The sequence below is a fragment of the Micromys minutus genome (assembly GCF_963924665.1).
Source record: "Micromys minutus genome assembly, chromosome: 10".
NCBI lineage: Eukaryota > Metazoa > Chordata > Mammalia > Rodentia > Muridae > Micromys > Micromys minutus.
Window position 1 is genome coordinate 21,753,023 of NC_137979.1, and position 21,388 is coordinate 21,774,410.

At 44.4% G+C, this 21,388-nt stretch overlaps 1 pseudogene across 1 annotated transcript; it reads right to left on the reverse strand.

Moving 5' to 3' along the window:
• Positions 1-18,786: 18,786 nt before the first annotated feature.
• On the reverse strand, positions 18,787-21,388 carry LOC308425152 (large ribosomal subunit protein uL15-like; annotated as a pseudogene). The gene is made up of 2 exons: positions 21,329-21,388; positions 18,787-19,287 (listed from the first exon to the last, which is right to left on the reverse strand). The product of its transcript is annotated as a large ribosomal subunit protein uL15-like (transcript).

Genomic DNA, 21,388 nt, shown 5'->3' on the forward strand with positions numbered 1-21,388 from the left:
GAGCCTCCCTTCTCCTGATTTATTTCCCCGGAAAACCCTGAGCTGTGAGGTTTAGAGTTGGGAGATCCCACCTAAGGGTCTCCCCATCTTTGGGAACTTCCATCTTGGATTTTAAGGGACGGATAACGAATGGTGTTTGAGGAATGTGGCGAGGTGCCTGGTGGTGGTGGTGGTGGTGGTGGTGGTGGTGGGGTTACTGGAACCCATGATGCTTTGTGCAGCACGCAGCTTACCTCTGTCAACTTGTTTTCTAGAGTAAAAAGAACAGAGTTAAATGTGCATGAGCTGTCTGGTCATTGGGGATTGGGAACGAGGTGTGGGCTGGCTCATGTTAGGAAGGCCTCGGGTGAGCAGCATTGCTCTGAAGAATGAACTTTGGTTAGCACAGTCTGCTAGCAGCCTGGCTTCGCTGCGGGCAGGCAGGGTGGCATGAGTTACTTCTGTCCTAAAGAAATGGAAAATGGGACGATTTCGACCTCTGTCTTCTGGGGGCAGGACTGTCAGGGAACTGCAGCCCCCTAGTGCTGGGATCGAAACACACTGGTCTGCCCCATTCATCACAACAAACAGAAACTGCTTTGTAGACTGAATAAATGCAGTGAATACCCAGCTCAGGATCACAGACACGTGCAAGAAATTATACATATAATATATATTTATGTAAACATATGTATATATACACATGTATACATAAATGATATGATAGACGTATATATTTTTTTATAAATACAATGCAGGAAAATAATATTTTTTTCCTCTATAGAAAAGCTTGGCAAATCTGACATCTAAAATTAGATACAAGCACCAGAATTGGACGAAATAGTTGCATCATTTATAACAAGTAATTAATATCAGGACTGTGAAGAACTATGAAGTCACCAGAGGAAAACTCAACGTGGAAATGTGAAAAGGCACTGTCAGAAACATTTGCCACTTCGGACCAAGGGAATTTTGTCCCCCTGTCCTCAGGCAGCAAGCGGTTTCCCTTTCTTGCCTTCCTGCCGTGGCTGCCTGTGAGCCTGTGCTAGGGACGCTGCCCGCGCGGACCTCTTGACCAGGAGATTCAGTATATGATGCAAATCACTTACTTTGAAGTAAGCAGTTGTTATATGTGGGTCATTTTAAAGACATTTTAAAGAGCTAGAGAGACGGCTAATCAGTTAAGAAAGTGTATTGCTCTTCCAGAGGTCCTACGTTGGATTCCTGGCACACACATCAGGCAGCCCCCAACAGCTTGGCAGCCCTCAATAGGTTGTAACTCCAGATCCAGGAGGTCTGACACCTCTGGTCTCTGAAGGCATGACACACTCACACAGATACACCCACACTCACAGATTAAAAATAAGATAAACCTTTGGGGGGGGGAAACCGATTTAAAGAATGTATGCGGAAGGTGCAAACTGAAAGATAATCATAGAGCGTGAGCCATAGAAAAAGAAAGAAGAGAAAAAAGAAAACCCCTAGATAGTCACTGACAGGGTCTCCACGGTGGCATCGTGCAGATGCTTCATGGTTTATCACGGGATGATCTCATCCGATAAGCTCATCACAAGCTCTAAGTGCACCTGCAGGTGTGTGCCCGTGTGTGTTATGCATGGAGACGCTATGTGGACGCCGAGTGTCTTTCTCCATCACTCTCTACCTCATTTTTGAGGCTTTTCAGGTTGGGCCCCTCACTGAATCTGGCTAGACTGCCTGGCCAACGAGTCCCAGGGATCCCCCCAAGTCTCTGCCTCCCCATTGCAAGGGATCGTTGTCAGATAATGTACCTAGGTTACTATTCCTATTTCTCCATGGTGCTGGAGGTCACACTCTGCTTCTAACCCATCCGTGGCAAGCATTTTACTGACTCAGCCGTCTCTCACCTCATCTACTGACCACTGGAAGCCACTCTACACGAGTGATATAGGTTGTTGTTGTCTCTTGATAGTGTGGCTGACTGTGTGCTGCCCACTCTTTGTCACCGTCTGTCGACAGAAATACAAAAACAGACGGGGACACGGATCATATGGCATACTGCTTGCCCAGGAAAAGATCTAAATTTAAAATCCAAAGTCTGGATTGGTCACATGCATGCAGTGTCCCCACCATCATGATGTAGAGAAAAAAAAGAAGAAGAAGAAGAAGAAGTTGAACCTTTTAAAGTCAGGCGTATTTCTGTAGCAAATGGTAACAGCCTGTGTATACATTCTGCTCCACAAAGCACTGTCATCAGAAAACCCGACCGAAAGCTCTAACCCATCCCAGACACTGCCTCAACTCCGTTTATTATCTGAATTATCTGTGCTTTGGGATGTAAAGTTGACTTTACACGGAGCTTATTACCCCCTTTTTAAAAATTTTTTTTAATGGTTGGGGGTCATCACAACTTTATTAAAGGGTCACAGCATTATTTTATTTGTTTATTTAATGTATGTGAGTACCCAGTAGCTGTCTTCAGACACACCAGAAGAGGGCATCGGATCGTCATTACAGATGGTTGTGAGCCACCATGTGGTTGCTGGGATTTGAATTCAGGACCTTGGGGAAAGCAGTCAGTGCTCTTAACCGCTGAGCCATCTCTCTCCAGCCCTTACCCTTTCTTTTTAGGATTTATTTGTTTATTACATATTTTTATAAGGGAGTTTTTATCTGCATGTATGTCTGCACTACATATATGCAATGCCTGTGGAAGCTAGAAGAGGGAGCCATATCCCTTGGCACCAGAGTTACAGACATTTGGGAGCCACCAAGTGGATACTGGGGATTAAATCTGAGTCCTCTGGAAAAGCAGAAACTTTTGTCTCTTACTTTGATAATGGTAATAATTGAATTCTCCTCCTCCCTATTACAAGGCCCCATTATGTGGCCAAGGCTGGCCTTGAACTCACAATCCTCTTGTCTCAGCCTCCTGAGAGCTGAGGTCACAGGTGTGAACCACACTTGACCAGTAACTTATTTGTGATAAATCATCTTTCTCAATTCCCAACCCTGGGATGATACTTCCCAGGCATTCTAGTTTGAAGGTTACAATTCTTCCCGACTGGATTAAAAACAAACAAACAAACAAACAAACAAAACCAAAACAAAACCAAAAAGACAGTGGAACTGGTATAGAGGAGCTCCGGCCCTTTCCTGTAAAGAACCCAGAGTTGTGGGTTTTACACTAAAAAAATTCTTCAGAACAGCCACTGGCTGCATCTCTTGCGTGGTGGAAGACATCCCATGGACACTGTCTTAGTGCCCCCGAGTGACCATCAATCCGACTGTTTAGTGTATTTGTGTCAGCTCGTTCCCCAAAAGTCTTTCTGCTGAATAAAATTCCTTCAATACACCTATACTTTGAACACACTTCATTCTATATTCGGAATTCTCAATTATATATGAGTGCTGCCATTTTTGACAGGAACATAATAAGAGGTATAAATAACACCTTTCCGTAGCATAGCACCAACCGAGGAGAGAGTCAATTCCAAGATACCAAAATATTTCATAGCTGAAGGCAGGTGCACGTCACCTTTTCCTTACAGCACAGTGAGAACAGTGGGGGCTTTACAATTTCTTTTCCAAATTGGTGGTCTGGGACAACCTTTGAGGGTCCAGTCATCTCAGAAGTGTCTCATGCCATGAGAAGCTCTTGATAACTTCTGAGTTAGTCAAACGAGGAATCCCAGGGAGGCAGCAGAAGGTCTCCTGGTTCCCTAGAAGGTCTTCTTGGCTCACACTAGGGTTTGCCAGTTTACTCACACCAGCTGACCACAGACACCCTTACATTGGCAGCTTTGTGGAGGAAGGCTGGGGAACTGAGAGAGGCAAGGCTCATGACGGAACAGAGATGCTGCTGTTTGGGGGAACAACATGAATGGGCCCTAACTCCTACCCCAACCCCATTGCAGCCCAGTCCGACCCAAGTGCTGAAGAAAGACGGAGAGAAAGAAAAAGCAAACACGTGTAGCAGGCACATGTCAACATGGCACTGAAGCAGAGCATCAAACATAAAAGCAAGCAAATAAACAAACAGCCACCGGTACATTCTCCTCAGAAGTAATACCATCTGCTCAGGTAACAGTTGCTCTGAGCGCTTCATAGCTTTCTTCATACCCCCCTTTCCCACTGCCAGTCAGCTTTGCTGCGCTCCGTATGGTTTGTCAGCAGAAGAAAGAAAGGCACCAACCAACCAACCAACCAACCAAACCAATCAACCAACAAACCAAACCAGCTAACCAACCAACCAGCCAACCAACCAACCAACCAACCAACCAACCAACCAACCAACCAAACCAGCTAACCAACCAACCAACCAACCAACCAAACCAGCTAACCAACCAACCAACCAAACCAGCTAACCAACCAACCAGCCAACCAAACCAACCAACCAACCAAACCAGCTAACCAACCAACCAACCAAATCAGCTAACCAACCAGCCAGCCAACCAACCAACCAACCAACCAAACCAGCTAACCAACCAACCAACCAAATCAGCTAACCAACCAGCCAACCAACCAGCCAACCAACCAACCAAACCAGCTAACCAACCAACCAGCCAACCAGCCAACCAACCAACCAACCAACCAGCCAACCAACCAACTAGCCAACCAACCAACCAACCAACCAACCAAGCAACCAACCAACCAAACCAGCTAACCAACCAACCAGCCAAACAACCAGCCAGCCAACCAACCAACCAACCAACCAAACCAGCTAACCAACCAACCAGCCAACCAACCAACCAACCAACCAACCAGCCAACCAACCAACCAACCAATCAACCAACAAACCAAACCAGATAACCAACCAACCAGCCAAACAACTAGCCAGCCAGCCAACCAATCAACCAACCAACCAACCAAACCAGCTAACCAACCAACCAGCCAACCAACCAACCAAACCAGCTAACCAACCAACCAACCAACCAACCAAACCAGCTAACCAACCAACCAACCAACCAACCAACCAAACCAGCTAACCAACCAACCAAACCAGCTAACCAACCAACCAGCCAACCAACCAACCCAACCAACCAACCAACCAACCAAACAAACAAATAACCACTACCACTCATACCAGTAGATTCCAGAGAAACAAACCTATGTGTGGATGTTATAACTAACTTTTTCATCTTTTGAACTATAAGACAGACACCTCCAATTAACAGTGATTCACCATGCTAGACATTTTGGCAGAAGGTCCGGATTCTGGTATGAACCTGGCTCTTTGATCAACATTTCCCCTGAGGCTCCTTTGACTGGACACAACCATTTTAGTGAGTTTGCCTCTAAGCCAGACCAGTTAGGTTTCCTGGTATAAGCATTCAGCCATTGGACTTACAGATTCTAATGTTGCTAAAACAAAATCCAAACGCAAGCGAGCTCATAGAATTTAACAGGGGAGAAATCCTTTGATTTCCAGACCTGAAAATTCTGGCTCCGCAGGCAACAGAGTATGGAGAACATGCACAGGTTAGCAGCAGCACCTCTTGGGGGCTGTCGTCTACCAGGCATTTGTAAAGTCCACTGGGTGTTCCAATACTGAGTCTGCCAAGCTGTTTCCAGGTGAAAGGCTGCATGAGGTCATCAAGTTCCATGTGCTTGAGTCCAGATGCTGCCTTTGTTTTGCCATAAAATCAGTTGCCTGCTGGGAGCATGGTATCCGAACTCTGACATTAGGGCTGGAGAGACGGCTCAGAGATATGATAAACCCAGGGAAGGAAAACAACATAGAAGCCAAGATCTGAGACACAGCTGAGCAGACACCACTTGACCAGAGTTCAGTTTCCAACAACCATGCCAAGTGGCTCATAACTGCCTATCACTACAGTTCCAGAGGGGGGATCTGACACATCCATCCTCCATAGGCACCTGCATATGCTTGAACAACTCCCTCACCCCCCATATACACTCACACATACACTCACACATACTCACACTGACACATATACTCACACACACACGAATTCATACACATATACTCATACACACTCACACACATGCAGACAGACACAGGTGGACACTCACACATTTACTCACATATACACATTTACACACACACACACACACACACACACACACACACACACACACACACTTAAAAAGAAATTAAAATTTTTTCTCTGACTGCAAACAGAACCTCTGGAAGTTCATCTGTGGTGCAGCTGCCAGAGCACGGCAGGCAAACCAATGATTGTAGTGACTAAGGAACTGACCTTGGATGGATATTGCATCCTTCAGAAAATCCAATGCATTAACCTGCTGCCAGAGGGGTGACTGGCTGTTCTTCTTTATCAGGCCTGTCTGTCTTATTGAATGACTCAAAATAGGCATTGGTCAAGGGGCCAGAAGTGTTGTCAAGGGCAGCTTACTGAGAACATGAAAAGAAGCACTTGATTTTGTTCAGACCAGGGGAAGTGTCATGGTCAGAGACGGCTTTCGCTGTGGTTATGCCAGAGTGTCTGAAGGTGGCCCAGGGAGGACAGAAGATGTAGGTAGAGCTCCACACTGAGCGAATTTACTGTAGATGTCAAGAAAGCCAACCAACCAACCAGATGTATGTGTTTGATGCCAGGTTAGTCACTCTCAGCCGAGTAAGCAGGGTGCTGTGAGCTACATAGCTCTTCCTGCCTACTCTGAGAGCTTGTGATTGGAGACCTTGGGACAGGCCTTTCTGGGATGCAGAATGCTACCTTATTCAAAGGCTCGACAGGACAAACACCAGCATTAGAAGAGTCAGTGAGAGAAGAGCCACCTGCAGTTAGGAGTGAAGGACTACTGGTTACTGAATGTAAAAGTCACAGTGTGTGCAGTGTGTGCACAAGATATATGCCTCTGTGGTGTTCAGAACCTGCAGTGACAAGCCATGGGGGGTGGGTAAGGAGGCGGTTCGGTTCCCTACAGCTCAGTAACTGGTGTTGGTTCAAACTTCTGAAGCTTGGCTCTGGTTTATTCTATGCATATTTAAGCACAGCACAATTTGGTGAACATGATTTTGGTGATAATTATAACTCAATCCCATGTGTACAACAAAGCAGACATAAACCTTCTTGAACAACAATAAGAACTCAAGTACAGATCAAATATGACTACAACAAAACTCTTTGTAAAGCCCAGAAAGATAGTGTCTATAGATGATTGAGTAAAACAAACTTACAATAAGGGTCGGGTGCTGGGAATGTCTCTGGCCACAGAGAGGGAGCAGAGGTTGTCAGGCTGGTAAGCATGACCTCTCTGAGCCTTCTAGGAGGTAGCAGGCTTTGCATTCCTTCTCTTGAAGGAACAACCCTGTATGTTTAACATTCTAGGTTCCCCTAATACAGTGGTTCTCAACCTGTGGGTCTCAACACCTTTGAGGGGGTCGAATATTAAAGATCCTGCATATTAGATATTTACATTACAATTCATAACAGAAGCAAAATGACAGGTATGAAGTAGCAGTGAAATAATTTTATGGTTGGGGTCACCTCACCATGAGGAGCTGTATTAAAGGGCCACAGCATGAGGAAGGTTGCCTGTGAGTCCCGAGACCCCAGTGCCTCTTACAACTATCCAACAATAGGTTCACAGAGGCTGGCCTGTGTGCTGTCTATGGTCCCAGATGTCAGGCTTTGTCCAGGGTGGAAGGTTTCATCGCCAAAGGGAACTGTTCTGTCCCCAGTGGTCTTCAAGGCCTGCATTCCCGGCTCTTGGGAAGGAAAACAACTCACACACCTGAAAGCCAAAGCAGATTCTTTGAGACTCAACGTGCAGAGCTCTTTGATCTCACAAGCAGAGAGCAGTTTTTCTTGGATACTGTTTAGAAACGTAATAAAATGTCAGTGTCCTTCAGCTAAAGGTCGCTTCCCAGTTGAACAATAAAGCTTGTTGTTCAAGGGAGGCACTAAATCCTTAAGCAAACAAATCGCTTGGGTACCCTGCCTAATTGTATTTTTATTGCAAACATTTAATGACTTGGAAAAACAGAGCGTCATACTCTCACTGGTGAAATAAAAACAGATTTGTTTCAGGAACAAGTGAACTCTTTGTTAGCAGCACTTTCTGGGTTTGGAAAGTATAAGAAATATAGAAACATGAATTGTGGTGGGCTCAGGGGTTAAGAGTGCTTGCTGCTCTTGCAGAGACCCAGGTTCAGTTCCCAGCACCCACATAGCAGCTCACAGCCCCTGTAACTCAAGTTCAAGGTCATTTGATGCCCTCTTCTGAACTCATATATACATTCATATACTACAGACAGACATACACACACGGACATACACACAGACACACACACAGACATACACACAGACACACACACAGACACACACACAGACACACACACAGACACACACACAGACACACACACAGACACACATTCAGACACAGACACAGACATACACACAGACAGACACTCAGACACACACACAGACAGACACTCAGACTTACACACAGACACACACACAGACACACACACAGACATACATACAGACACACATTCAGACACAGACACAGACATACATACAGACACACATTCAGACACAGACACAGACATACATACAGACAGACACTCAGACAGACACTCAGACATAGACACACACACACAGGTGGCATACAGTGTAGTCCCAGTACTTGGGAAGGAAGTAGAAGATAGAGTACAGACTCATACCCAGTCACATGTTCAAGGACAGCCTAGACTATACAAGACCCTTCGTAAACAAAATACTCAAAGATACCATGGTTCCCAAAGTGGACTCTGATTTTTGTTGTTGTTGCTTATGGCTGCACCTGTGTTTTTCTTTGTAGTTAAGGCTGTGTAGTTCAGGCTGAAGTTGAGTATGTGACCCTCCTGTCTCTGCCTCCCAAGAACTGGGGTTACAGGTAGGTGCCACCATCTGTAAAATCTGGCCTCAAATCTTATTTTAAGGCAATTTAGCAGTATGTGTAAGGGAAAAGTCATTGTCTCACGTAAACCAAGATGTTGGATTTTTTTGATTTATTTTATTTTATGTGTACAAGTGTTTTTGTCTGAATGTATGTGTGTGCGTCACAAGCGTGCCCGGTGCCCTGGGAGGTAATGGAACTGAACCTGGGTCAGCGTAAGGTCAAGCACTACTTACCATAGGGACTTCTCTCTTGACCTTACCAAAACATTTAAAAGGACTGGACATTTTTGTTTGTTTGTTTGCTTTGTAAGTTTTTGAGATAGTGTCTTACTGCGCAGCTCTGGATTGTTTGGAACTCACTCTGTAGACCAGGCTGGCCTCAGATTCGCAGAGATCTACCTTCCTCTGTCTCCCAAGTGCTAGGATTAAAGGCATGTAACACCATGCCTGACTAAAGACTGGACGTTTAAACAGTGGTAAAGAGTACCAGGACAACAAAGATTAGGACCTGCCGATAGAATAAAAACCAACAGGGTGCACGAAGGGTCCTTGGCTGAGGAAACAGAGGCCCTACCTGTCACCTGGTGCTGGAGAGAAGTCCCCACATGGGGGAAGAAGCAGTAGGCAGGCAGGTTGGTTGCCAGACAGCTGGCAGTCATACTGGTAAGCCTGGGAAGAAGTAATAGGACATCCAGACATCCAGGGTGGTAGGTTCACAGCCGGGTAAGAAAATGGCATGCTCTAGAGAGAACCTGCCTTCTGTCTGGCCACTGAGAGATCTCTGGCCTTAGACTAGAGGGAAGCATGATTCCATTTCAAGAGAATGCAAAAATGGGGAGACAGAGGGATCAAATAAATGAGTCTCGCTGCAGAAACCCTGTGCCACAACGGTTGTTGGGCCTTACCGAAACTCTGAAGGACAGCATGGTAGCATCCATTCAAAAGAAAAGAGGAATCTCATTTGCTGAAGGTCTGTTGTTTATGGTTGTATACAAGCTGTTCCCTTAGCTACAGAGGGAACACAGGCTCAACCACAAACAACACATATACCTGGTGTTTCATGTACACCGTTTTAACCCTTACTGTGACCTTACTGGGTAAACCAGATGACTGTGATTTTATGGACGAACAAACTGAACCTTAAAGAGATGTACTTGAACATGACTGTTCCTCTGCACCGTGGCAGGGACCACATGGAAGTATTTCTTTCCCTCTGCTCTGATGATAGCATCTGAGAGGGGAAGTGAAGCATGCTTTTCTGTTGCCCACAGGATTGGACTCACCAGCTTGGACAACTGTACAATTGTACAATTGAGTTTGCATTTCTTTTTGATATCAAAGGTATCGATTTAGTGATTATTAACTCAGATTAGTAGGAAGCTCATTGCCCTAGTTCTTGAAGGACTGTAGAGATTTACATAGTTTAAAAAGGCCAGACTTGCTTCCAGATTGGGGGGGGACAGAGAGGGAGAGAGAGGGGGAGGGAGGGAGGGAGAGAGAGAGGAGGGAAGGGGGGAAGGAGGGAGGGAGGGAGGGAGGGAGAGAGGGAGAGAGAGAGACAGAGAGGGAGAGAGGGGGGGAGGGAGGGAGAGAGAGGGGGGAAGGGAGGGAGGAAGGGAGAGAGAGAGAGAGGGAGAGAAAGAGAGATCTGGATGATCAGATAAGGCTGACAGCAGCTCCATTTTCCACAAACAGACCCAACTTGGCATGCGGCTGCTCCTGGCTTGCTGTTCTGTTGTCTCTGAAGTTTCTCAAGCTTAGTGGAAAAAAGAATGGATATCTATCCCTTATTCCCTGTTTAGCTCTGTTTCTCCTAAGCCTGGACTGTGGAAATGTCAACACTTAAAAGATCTCTCTCTCCTACCTATCTTTCTTTTAAATCAACATAAAAATTGTACAGGTTCATGGGGGTACTGTGTAAATCCTGATACATGTACACATCGTAACCTTTAAATGTTTTGAACACTGATGGCTTGCTCAGAGTGGCCAGCCATGTCCTGTCATATATCCCCCTGGGCTCCCGAGGCAGAACTCATGTCCCTGATCACCTGTGGTTCTCCAGTGCATTTTCTAAATGTCTACTTGGGCACTAGGCACATTTTTCCTGGCTGTTCATGAGCAGTCTGGACTTTAGCACTACCCAGGAGCCTATAGACTGAATGTGCCCCGAACATCCTATACAGATGATCTTCCTTCAACACGATGGGATCTGGTGGTGCTATCTTCGGGATAGAATTAGATTTAGATGGAGTCAGGAGTGTCTGGTCCCCATGATGGAAATAGGGCCTTTGAGAAACTGTAAGTGTTGTAAGACCCCGAGGAGTCTTAGCTCAGGAGCATGACCCACAGAACACAATTAGACGATAGACCGCTGTAATAACAAGAGGGTTTTATTCCATGTGCATGGGGTTACTCATCCTCGCAGGGAGAGTCAGCCACAAACTCAAAAAGCATATATCTTTTATACTTTTTTGTGAGGGTGGTAAACTACTTTTTTACCATTGGTCAGCAGTATAATTTTCAGAAAGACGAGAGGAATGGGGGAGGGGAGGAAAGGGAGGAGAAACTTTGGCAATAAGGTTGCTGACAATTTGTAGTTTTCCTTGGAATTCAGTACAGGGTGGGGTAGGGGAACTGTTCCTAAAGCAGTCATTTTTGTTTTGTCTTAACTCAGCTGGGTCAGTATAGCTTGACCTGTCCACTAAAACCTTGTTTTTACATTTTTAGGACCTTGTTTATATATTTCAAAACCTTGAGGGGTTTTGTCCTTGTTTTGTTTCTCAGAATTGGGTGATTAGAGCATGAGCTAACCAAGACATTCGTCAGGACCCTATCTAGGGATTTCTAGAGGGCCAGGTGGCTATTAGTCAGTATATTCTGTGTTTTTGGTTTTTTTATTTGTTTGTTTGTTTTTGTTTCTTCTGAGAATTATTCTGAGCCATTGTTTTTATTTATCAGGCACAGGAGGGATCTCATAGCCTGGGGATGACTGGAAAATCTCTGAGTCTGACTTTAACCATTTCTGTGTCTTTAGGGTCTCACATTCTAAGAATGGGGTGTTTTGGAAAAGTCTCAGAACCCCTAAAAACTTTTGTTTTATACATCATAAGAACAAATACATACAGTCTTTCTGACCACTGTTTGATGTGATGCGGCTACCTGTAAGAAATGGCCTTTTGCAAACCAGAAAGAGCACCCTCATCAGATAGTGAACCTCCGTTGGACTTCTTACTTTGACTATAGGCCTTCCCATCTTTTAGAATTATAAGAAAGAAACGCCTGGCGTTGAAACCATCATTTTATGGCTGAGACAAGTGTTGCCCTTTCAGTCCTGATGGTTTTCCCTTGAACCACTTAACTTTGGAGAATTTCTTAAAAAAACAAACAAACAAAATATATGCATATGCATGCGTGTCTGTGTGTATGTTCAGTCAGTGTAGATATCTCCCCAAGCCAGAAAAGGATTCGATAGGGCTGGACTCACAGGAGTTGTAAGCTCTCACCAGAAACTCCCACATGGATATTGGGAGTCTGGTCCTCTCTAAGAGCAGCAAGTACTTCTACCTGCTGGTCTTCCCTCCAGTCCTGGGCATGTTCTAATGACAATACATCTCCAGAAGATGGGGCTGGTCATGATGGCACACGCCTATCATTCTAGCCCTGGCGGCTGAGGCAGGATTGAGGAGTTCTAGACCAACTTGGGGCCGTATGGGGATACCTTGCTCAAACAAACAAATAAACAAAAGGAAACAAAACAAAAAGAAGAGGAATTAGGTTTTTCTTTTCCTTTTTTCCCCCTCTCAAAACAGCCACCTGCCTCTGGCTCCCTAGTGCTGGGATTAAAGGCATGCACTACCATGGGTAGGATTTTTATCTCTTTGTTGAAGTTACTGGCTTGTTTAGAGACGCAGCCATCAGCTCTGTACATTGGCCTATGAGGGAGGGCGTCTCAGACCAGCTTCTGTCAGAATAAGGACCTTTTGCTAAGTCACTTTGTTGACTTCACTTAGGGAAGTTATTAAATGTCAGTTTGGCCACACTCCTCTCTCGCGCGTGCACGAGTACACACACACACACACACACACACACACACAACTTCCTGAAACCCAGCACCAAGTTTTATCTTTAAAAGCTAAGAACAAAGCTATTGCTGGCAGGAGTTACAGGCGGCGTGGTGGGTGAGATAGCCCCCCACCTCCACCCCCTAGGGCGATGGGACGGTGGAATCCCGTGGAAGGGACCATTGTGTTTTAGGGGTCAGCGGGCTCCTGCAGCCTCCCAAGACCCCATCTGCCAGGCGGCTGCAGACGCGGACAAACTTTCACCAACCTTTGGCTTTGCTAGCAGGCGAGGAGTTGGACTGAATTTTGGTGCCGGGATCCTCAACTCCTTTCGCAGCAACAGACCCTTCCTCCCCGCAAGGACTTGAGTGCAGTCTCGGCAGGTGGTTCTCTGATCCGCTCTTAGGCCAATCAGAGCACCACAGTGAGGTCCAGTCTCTGTCAAAAACAGGCAAGAAGCTTAAACTTCTGTTAGGTGAAGAGACGTTTGCAGCTGACTTAAGTTTTGAGGACCCAGAGGCAGTTGGTTAAGCGAACTGGCTGAGGAGATGCTCTTGGGGTGGGACACTGGAAGGAACTATCGCAGGAGACTCTACTTCACGCTCAGGGCTTGGCAGTGATGCCCCGAGGGTGTGGATAGACCCTACCTCAGATTAGTACTCTTGTTAACCTCCAACCCTGCAGTTCCCACTTAAAGCGAGAAGGGATACAAACTGTTAGAGACAGGTGACTGTGTTTAATAAAACCCCAAATGGCTACCGGGCACTGAACTTAGAACACAGGCGTCCTGGCTTCGGATCTGGTTCAGCAGATCTGGGTCGGAACCAGAAAAGTGGTATCTGAGGCCAAGCCTCCATGATCTCATTGCAAGCAGTTTTCTGCTCAAAGAGTGACCAGTAAAGAAGTGGGGGAAAGTGGCCAGCTTATCCGTAGAAGTTTAATTGCGGATTTTTAGAAGAAGCTGTAAGAACCAATTGTTTAATGTTTTATTTTAGTACTTAGGAAAGGGGCACAAATAGTACTGTAAAATAATTGTTCAGGGCTCCTGAAACTGGAGCTGTACCGCACGGTGGCACACGGTGGCGCTGCTACCTTGAGTGTAGGCAAATGTGTGTGTGTGTGTGTGTGTGTGTGTGTGTGTGTGTGTGTGTGTGTGTGTGTAGGGGGCGGGGAGGGAGGGAGAGAGAGGGGGAGGGTAAAGCCAGGGAGCACCTCAGATACAGCTGCAAGTTGTGGAAGACAGTAACTCCTCTTGCAGGCAAGTCATTGGAGCCGACAAATCCCAGTGTCTTATCTATGACTTGGAGAGCCATAGTAAGTTTCTATTTTGAGATGGTATCTGCTGTTAAAAACTGAGCTACTCTGAGGCCTGAACTCAGGAGACAGCCACAGGTCCAGGATCTTCATTTTGGCTTGTCACAGCTCCTGGGTACGGGAAGGCTCAGAGAGGCCGCTGTAGAGATGCTGAATGGCAATCTGAAGAGCGCCTGAGGTAGGAGGCTGACTCAGCAGGGACCTTCCTAAAGAGAGAAGGTGCTGCCCTTGGGGAACTAGTCACCTTCGAAGTAGACCAGAGTTTACTAGATCTCAGCCTGGGGCAGCCGGTAGAGATTTTAGGAACCACCTATCTGACACTCACTGTTGTTGAGCCAGAGAACTTCCGGGTTTCCCCCACACCCAGCAGAGTGATTAGAACTCAAGAGGACTTGAATTTCTGCCATGTCCTCCGCCCACGCCAATCTCAGTGCTCTGGAAACCTCTCACACTGAACAGACTTGGGAAGTCATTACCCCAAATGAGACATTAGTCACTTTACAGGGCTAGGCTGTGGGAGTCTTGTGAGGGTGAGAGAATTTGCCCAACTCATAGAATGGAGTCTGCAGAGGATCCCGATTCACAAAGAGAAATCAGCCACTGTGAACAGAGGCCCAGGGGATGTGGGAAACTCAGACTCAACAGCAGCATAAACCACAGGAAAGACAAGAGTTCACAAGTAAGCTGACCACGCCCTGACCCTGTGCATAGAGTCTTCAGATTCTGAGGACTCAGAAAGAAACAGCTGTTCTACCTCTGCCCAACTTCTCCGCGGGAGTCTCTTTGCCCCCACATGTCTGGCAGAACTTTTACTGTATTTTCCGTTTTAACATTTCATTTATCACCCCTCACTTCATGCACTGTGTTCAGTTTTGTTATACAGTTTTTCCATTGGGGCAGGATGCTGTCTTTTTCTTAGTTTCTTCTCCATCTTTTAGCCTTGTATTTTCCTCTGCCTCTTTTGGTAGCATCTTGACTTTGCCTTATTGGCTGCTCTTAGTTTATTAAATTAATTTATGTTATTCTATGTGTGAGTATTTTGCCTGCCCATATGTCTGTGCACCACATGCATAGCTTGTGCCCATGGAGATATTGGAACTGGAGTTACAAATGGTTGTGAGCCACCATGTGGGTGCTGGGAATGGAACCTGGGTCCTCTGTAAGAGCAGTTGGTGCTCTTAACCACTGAACCATCTCTCCAGCTCTACTTTTTGTTTGTTTGTTTTTTTTTCTGATTTTGCTTAACTTTCTTTTTTTTTATTTTAAAAAACAAAGATAAATGTACAAATTTTCAGCATTTTTGCATAAAAGTATATGAATACATTTTTAAGGTTGTAATTAAGTATTTGTGGGTACATATACATACACATATGTATATATGTAACAATAATATAGGAAAAGAGGCTATTAATTTGAGGGGATAGGAGAGAAACTAGGAGGGGCTGTAGGAAGGAAAGGGGGATGCGATACAGTTCTATTTTAATTAAAATGTATTTTTTTTTGTTGTTGAACTTCACACAGTCTGTGAGTTGTTTCTGGGGTGTTCAGAGCTTTCTGGGGTTAGTATCCCATTATCAGTGACTGTATATTATGTCTGTTCTTTTGTGACTGGGTTATCTCACTCAGGATGATATTCTCTAGATGCATCCATTTTCTTAAGAATTTTGTTAAGTCATTGTTTCTGATAGCTGAGTAGTACTCCATTGTGTAAATGTACCACAGTTTTTGTATCCATTCATCTACTGAAGGACATCTGGGTTCTTTCCAGCTCCTGGCTATTATAAATAGGGCTGCTATGAACATTGTGGTGCATGTGTCTTTGTTGTATGTTGGAACGTCTCTGAGGTAAATGCCCAGAATAACTGGGTCTTCAGGTAGTACTATGTCCATTTTTCTGAGGAACCGCCAGACTGATTTCCAGAGTGGTTGTATCAGTTTACAACCCCACCAACAGTGGAGAAGTGTTCCTCTTTCTCCACATCCTTGCTAGCATCTGTTGTCATCTGAGTTTTGGATCTTGTCCAATCTGACTGGTGTGAGGTGGAATCTCAGGGTTGTTTTGATTTACATTTCCCTGATGGCTAAGGATGTTGAGCACTTCCTTAGATGTTTCTCAGCCATTCGATATCCAGCTCTACTTTTTGAAAACAACTCCTACATTTTCAAATTTCGATTTCCCTTCTTACATTTGTCTGATTTTCTAAAAGACTTTTTGCTCTTTCTTTTTTTTTCTAATGTCTTACTTTCCTCTCTTCCTCTGCTCCCTGCTTTTCTTTATTTAACCTTGCATTGCCTTTTCTCTCAGACTTTCCTGTCTCTTTCCTCACTGCTCCCACGCTTACCTCTCCCTCCCCCTCCCCCCTCCCCCTCTCTCGTTGGAGACATGTTTTTTTCTGTGCAGCCCTGGCTGTCCTGGAACTCTCTTTGTAGGCCGGAGTGATTTTTCAACTTTGGTCATTTTCTGCCCTATAACCATTGTGATTTCTTAGTGAGCGGTATTTGGCATTACTTGATGATTTTTCTGATTTGTTGCTGCTACAGAAGTTTGTTCCCTTTTTGTTGAATGGGCTCAGCGATAAATCTGGGGGTTGTGCTCAATAAAAAGGATCCTCCCTGACTGGCCCTGCCCATCGCAGGCTGCAGCAGACAGGAGAGTGGTCCCTGCACTTCTCCTGGGCAGCACAGTGGAGCTGGCCCTAAGAGGATGAGAGCTGCAGCAGTGGTGAGCAAGCCGGAGCAGTGCTGGAGAACCAGCCCTGGTGCTGTGGGGACAGGAGAGCTGGCAGCCTACCCCCCAGGCCCAGAACCTGGGCTTTAAGTTGGCTCACCCTAATATTTACCCCATTTAAGATCTGCTGGAGCCAGTGAAGGGGTTTGTCCTGCAGATCCAAAGCTGCAGGATCTCCATGACACAGGGCAACAACAGGATGTCTGAGAGGAGTCCAGTATTGATAGTGTAGCAGAAGCCAGAGGCCTCAAACCAGACCAGTGACTCATTGCAATGAATGTTTGTAAGTAAAGACGTGTGGACAGAAGGGTGTACTGTAGCATACACTGTGACACCCTACAGCTTCTGCAGTGTGATTGTGTGTGTGGTGGGGGGTTGCAAGGAGGGACGGCGGTTATGAAGGGACAGGGAGATGAATGGGATTGGGGTGCAAGATGCGAAATTCACAAAGGCTCAAAAGTATTAAAAGCTAGTGTGTTTGTTTTAAAAGTGACATAAAGATTTAATGATCAAGTCGAGTTTGTTTTCTTTAGTTAGAAGAAGCGAGTACAGAGTTTGCCCAAATCACGTGAAAAATTTCACCTGCAGTTCGGAAGTAAGATAGAAGTCTGTACACCAGGCAGAGTGGATACAGACATGTATTAGGGAAGTTATTAATAAATAAAGATCTGACACTCCAGATCAGAGGCTGAACAGATCAAAATACTTTGGGCTAAAGTCCTAATATTACAAATTGCTTACTTATTGATTTGTAATTATAGTAGGTATTAGTTTGTTTTGTGAATTACCCCGCTAAGGCCATGTGGCTCCTCAGATGCTGTCTAGTGAGGGTTTGTAGTTATCTTAAAATTACCACGGAAAGAGGCTCATAATCTCTCAATGTTGGATCCATGGAAATTTGAGTTGATTTCTTGACATGACAGATTATTAGAGGCCTAGAAATAAGATCATACAGTTTTTTGTTTATTCATTTGTTTTATATAGTTTTACATTTCAAAATGGGTGTGATGTTGTGTGTTGAGTTATATTATTTCTCTGGGAGAGATTATAAAATACAAGATATTCTAGTTGCCATCTAAGGGGCACACTACTTTGGGAGAAAGGTTTTGTCTTTCTGTTTTTAAAAGTGTGATTTGGCTGTTAATGGTTGTGAGTCATGTTTTTATCGGGCTGTGTGCCTTCCAGAGTTATATGGATCAGATTTGATAGAGGGAGACCACCTGAAAAACTAAATTCAAGAGGTTCAAACAAAAATATTTCTTGGTAGTATAAAGTTTTCTGTTGAGTTTTCTATGTTACAGAACGTACAGCTATGGTGAAGTTTGTCATCAGAATGCCAAACTGGCCTGATTCCAGTCATCAGAGACTCCAACAATCGTCAGTGTGTCTTTCCTTCTTGAGGCCTGTCCGATTTCCTCATTCCCCTCCCCGCTTCTAGATTCTAAACGCCCATATATTCAGCTTGAAGAAGCTATGAAGACTCGTTGCTCCAATTCCCTGGACTTTGGGGGGTGAAGGTGGTTATTCTAAGGCTGTTTTTATGAGGAATTTAGAAATGGTCATAATTTAACAGGGAGGAATTAACCAATTAAATTTGTACAGTCATAATCTTCTTTTAGTAACTAAACTAAAGTCATATCTTACACTGGTAGAAATCTTTCTAATTGATACAAAGTTGAAGTTTTAATCTTTACAATGGTATAGAATTTATTTGACACAGATTTAAGGTTTTTAGTGGTATAATTTCTTATTGATTTAAAATTGAGATTAGTGTTGTTACTTTCATATAGGTATTGTACCTATACAATACATTTGGAAATGCAAGGCTTAGACCCAGTTTTGTTTTTTTTTTTGTTTTTGTTTTTTTTGAAAATGTTAGCATTTAATTAACCTCTGAAGTAGCTTTAAGCCACAAGAACACAAGCACCTCCAACACCCTTTATCTTCTCTTCAGCTCTTCTGCTGAAGAATTTGGCCTTCACAATGACAGGTTGCTTAGGGAGTTTTCCCTTCCCAAGAACTTTGTAGTAGCCTGATCGAACAACATCAATGATGGGAGCAGCTCCAGTCTTGCTTTTGCTGCATTGGCCCGTGTCTGCTCGCTGACCAAAGTCCATAATTTATCCAGGTTGACAGTTGGGCAGAAGCTCTGGTTCCTCTTCAGGTGGTAATGCCTCATACCAACTTTCCCGAGGTAACCTGGGTGATATTTGTCAAAGTTGATCCTGTGGTGATGCATGCCTCCAGCATTGCCTCGGCCTCCTGGATGCTTGTGGTGTTTACCGATGCGACCGTGGCCGTGGCTCACGTGGCCCCGGAGTTTCCGTAGACCCAGTTTTCTAACTGTTATTATACACTGTTTTTAGTTGATTAAACAATACAAGTTAGGGGACAGATAGCAATCTCATGGTTCTGAGTCAATTAAAAGGGTGTTTTTGAGATATTTCAATTAAAAATGGTCAAGAGTATTCAAGGCTTAACAGTTCAGAAATACTTTTTGTAGTTAGATGGTTTTCAAAACCATCAGAAGTTCATAAATTATGACATGTTATTTATCTTTTGTTGAGACATATCTGCTTCTTACAGTTCCCCTTTGGTGGATTTAATGAAGGAATTGAGCATCACTACCTCCGGGTAAGGTATACTTTGTGGCTAGGCAGCCACTGGGGAGAAACTGCCTATTTCGTCTACAGACCAATACTGTCCAGAAAGAGACACATTATACAGAATAGTCAACTGATAATCTTTGCCGAGTCAAAATTATCAACCCTTCAGGATTTCTGCATTTCAACGTCTGTCAGTGATTCTGGGACAGAAGGCTGAAGACTTGCTCTCACATGGTGCCAACAGGGGACTGCTAGTGGACATTTGTCTCTACAATCTGTCTCAGCTCTGGAAACCGTGTTGGATTCCTATGTTTTTAGATATTTGGCCATTCTCAGATTTCTGATGGAGTTAAAGACTAATTTAGTTTTATAGTTTACCCAAGCTAATTAACTTTGAGAAAACATAGTCATTTAGAATATTTTCAAGTGGTAATAGTTGTACATAGCTTACATTTGAAGATAAGGTGTGTGTGTTTGTGTGTGTTTTTTAAGTAAACAGAAAGAGTGAAGTGTAGGTTTATGCTAAGGTAATACATGATTGGACAGTGGGGAGGTAGGCAGGGAAAGAGGCTGGAGGAGTGGAAGAGGAGGCAGTAGGTGGAGATTGATGGAGGAGGAGATGGAGGCAGATGTGTATGTTCTTATTTCTAAGAGTCTAATTTTTCTTTTCTGGATGGGCAGTTTGTATCTTTGTCTGCTGGTTATAAACTTATTGTGTAGAGGACTTGAAGATTGAGAATTTAACACATAAACCTATTTGATAAGTTAATGGTTGTGAGTCATGTTTTTATTGGGCTGTGGGGCACAAGTGTATAAGCTATGGCTGAGATAGGTGGGCGAAATAAACTGCCTGGGAAGTGAACTGAGTGGAGGGGGTGGCTTGTGGGTCCTGTGATAGCGTCTGGGGGCTGGCTCCACACTAGGGCAGCTCCCGCAGAGTGAGACTGCGGTGCCAATAACAACAGAACTTTACTTTTTAATATTCACAACAGTTAAGTAAAAAATAAATAAATAAATCGGGGCTGAAGAGATGGCTTAGCAGTTAGGAGCACTGGCTGAGTTCAATTCCCATCAGCCACATGGTGTCTCACCACCATCTGTAATGGAACCTAATGCCCTCTCTGGTGTGTCTGAAGACAGCAACAGTGTATTCATATACATAAAATATTTAAAAATATCTAAAAAAAGATGTCCATAATGTAGATGAGATACCCAAACCAATAGAAATGTAAACCAGAACACAGAAGTACAAGGAACATGGCAAAACCAGACAGCATCACACAACATGCTTACTTAAACAACCATGACTCATCAGTTTCAGAACCCAAGCACACTGAACAGTTAAGATGTGATATGGAGATTCCAGAAGTTTTCTTGTGGAAATTGTCAATGACTTCTGAGAGGCTACAGCAAGTAGGTAAGTTCAATCTAGGACCTAGAGAGGAAAGTCAGCAAGAGAGACAAGAAATGTCAGCATAAAGGATGAGAAAACAATATAGAAAAAAATTATATAGATAAAACAAAACGAGACAAGACAAAACACAAAACCCAGAAACATGGAGGAAAATTCAGAAGAAAAATTATAGGGACATAGGAGGTCAACTGAGTCTAGGGGGAAATCTCCCAATTAAGATTAGAGACCTCTTAGTGGTTGAGGTGGGGTCTTATTGCTGAGGACACAGGACTCAGATGATTCGAGCTGGCTCTGACATGAAAGTCTCTTTCCTATGGTCCTGGTTCTAGAAATTACTGTGTGAACTGCTAAGAAAGGGAAGCAAGAGTCCTTCCTACCCTGCAGTAGCCAATTAATCTCTTCTCAAATCCACCCGGCAGCAGCGGCGGCCCTGGCAT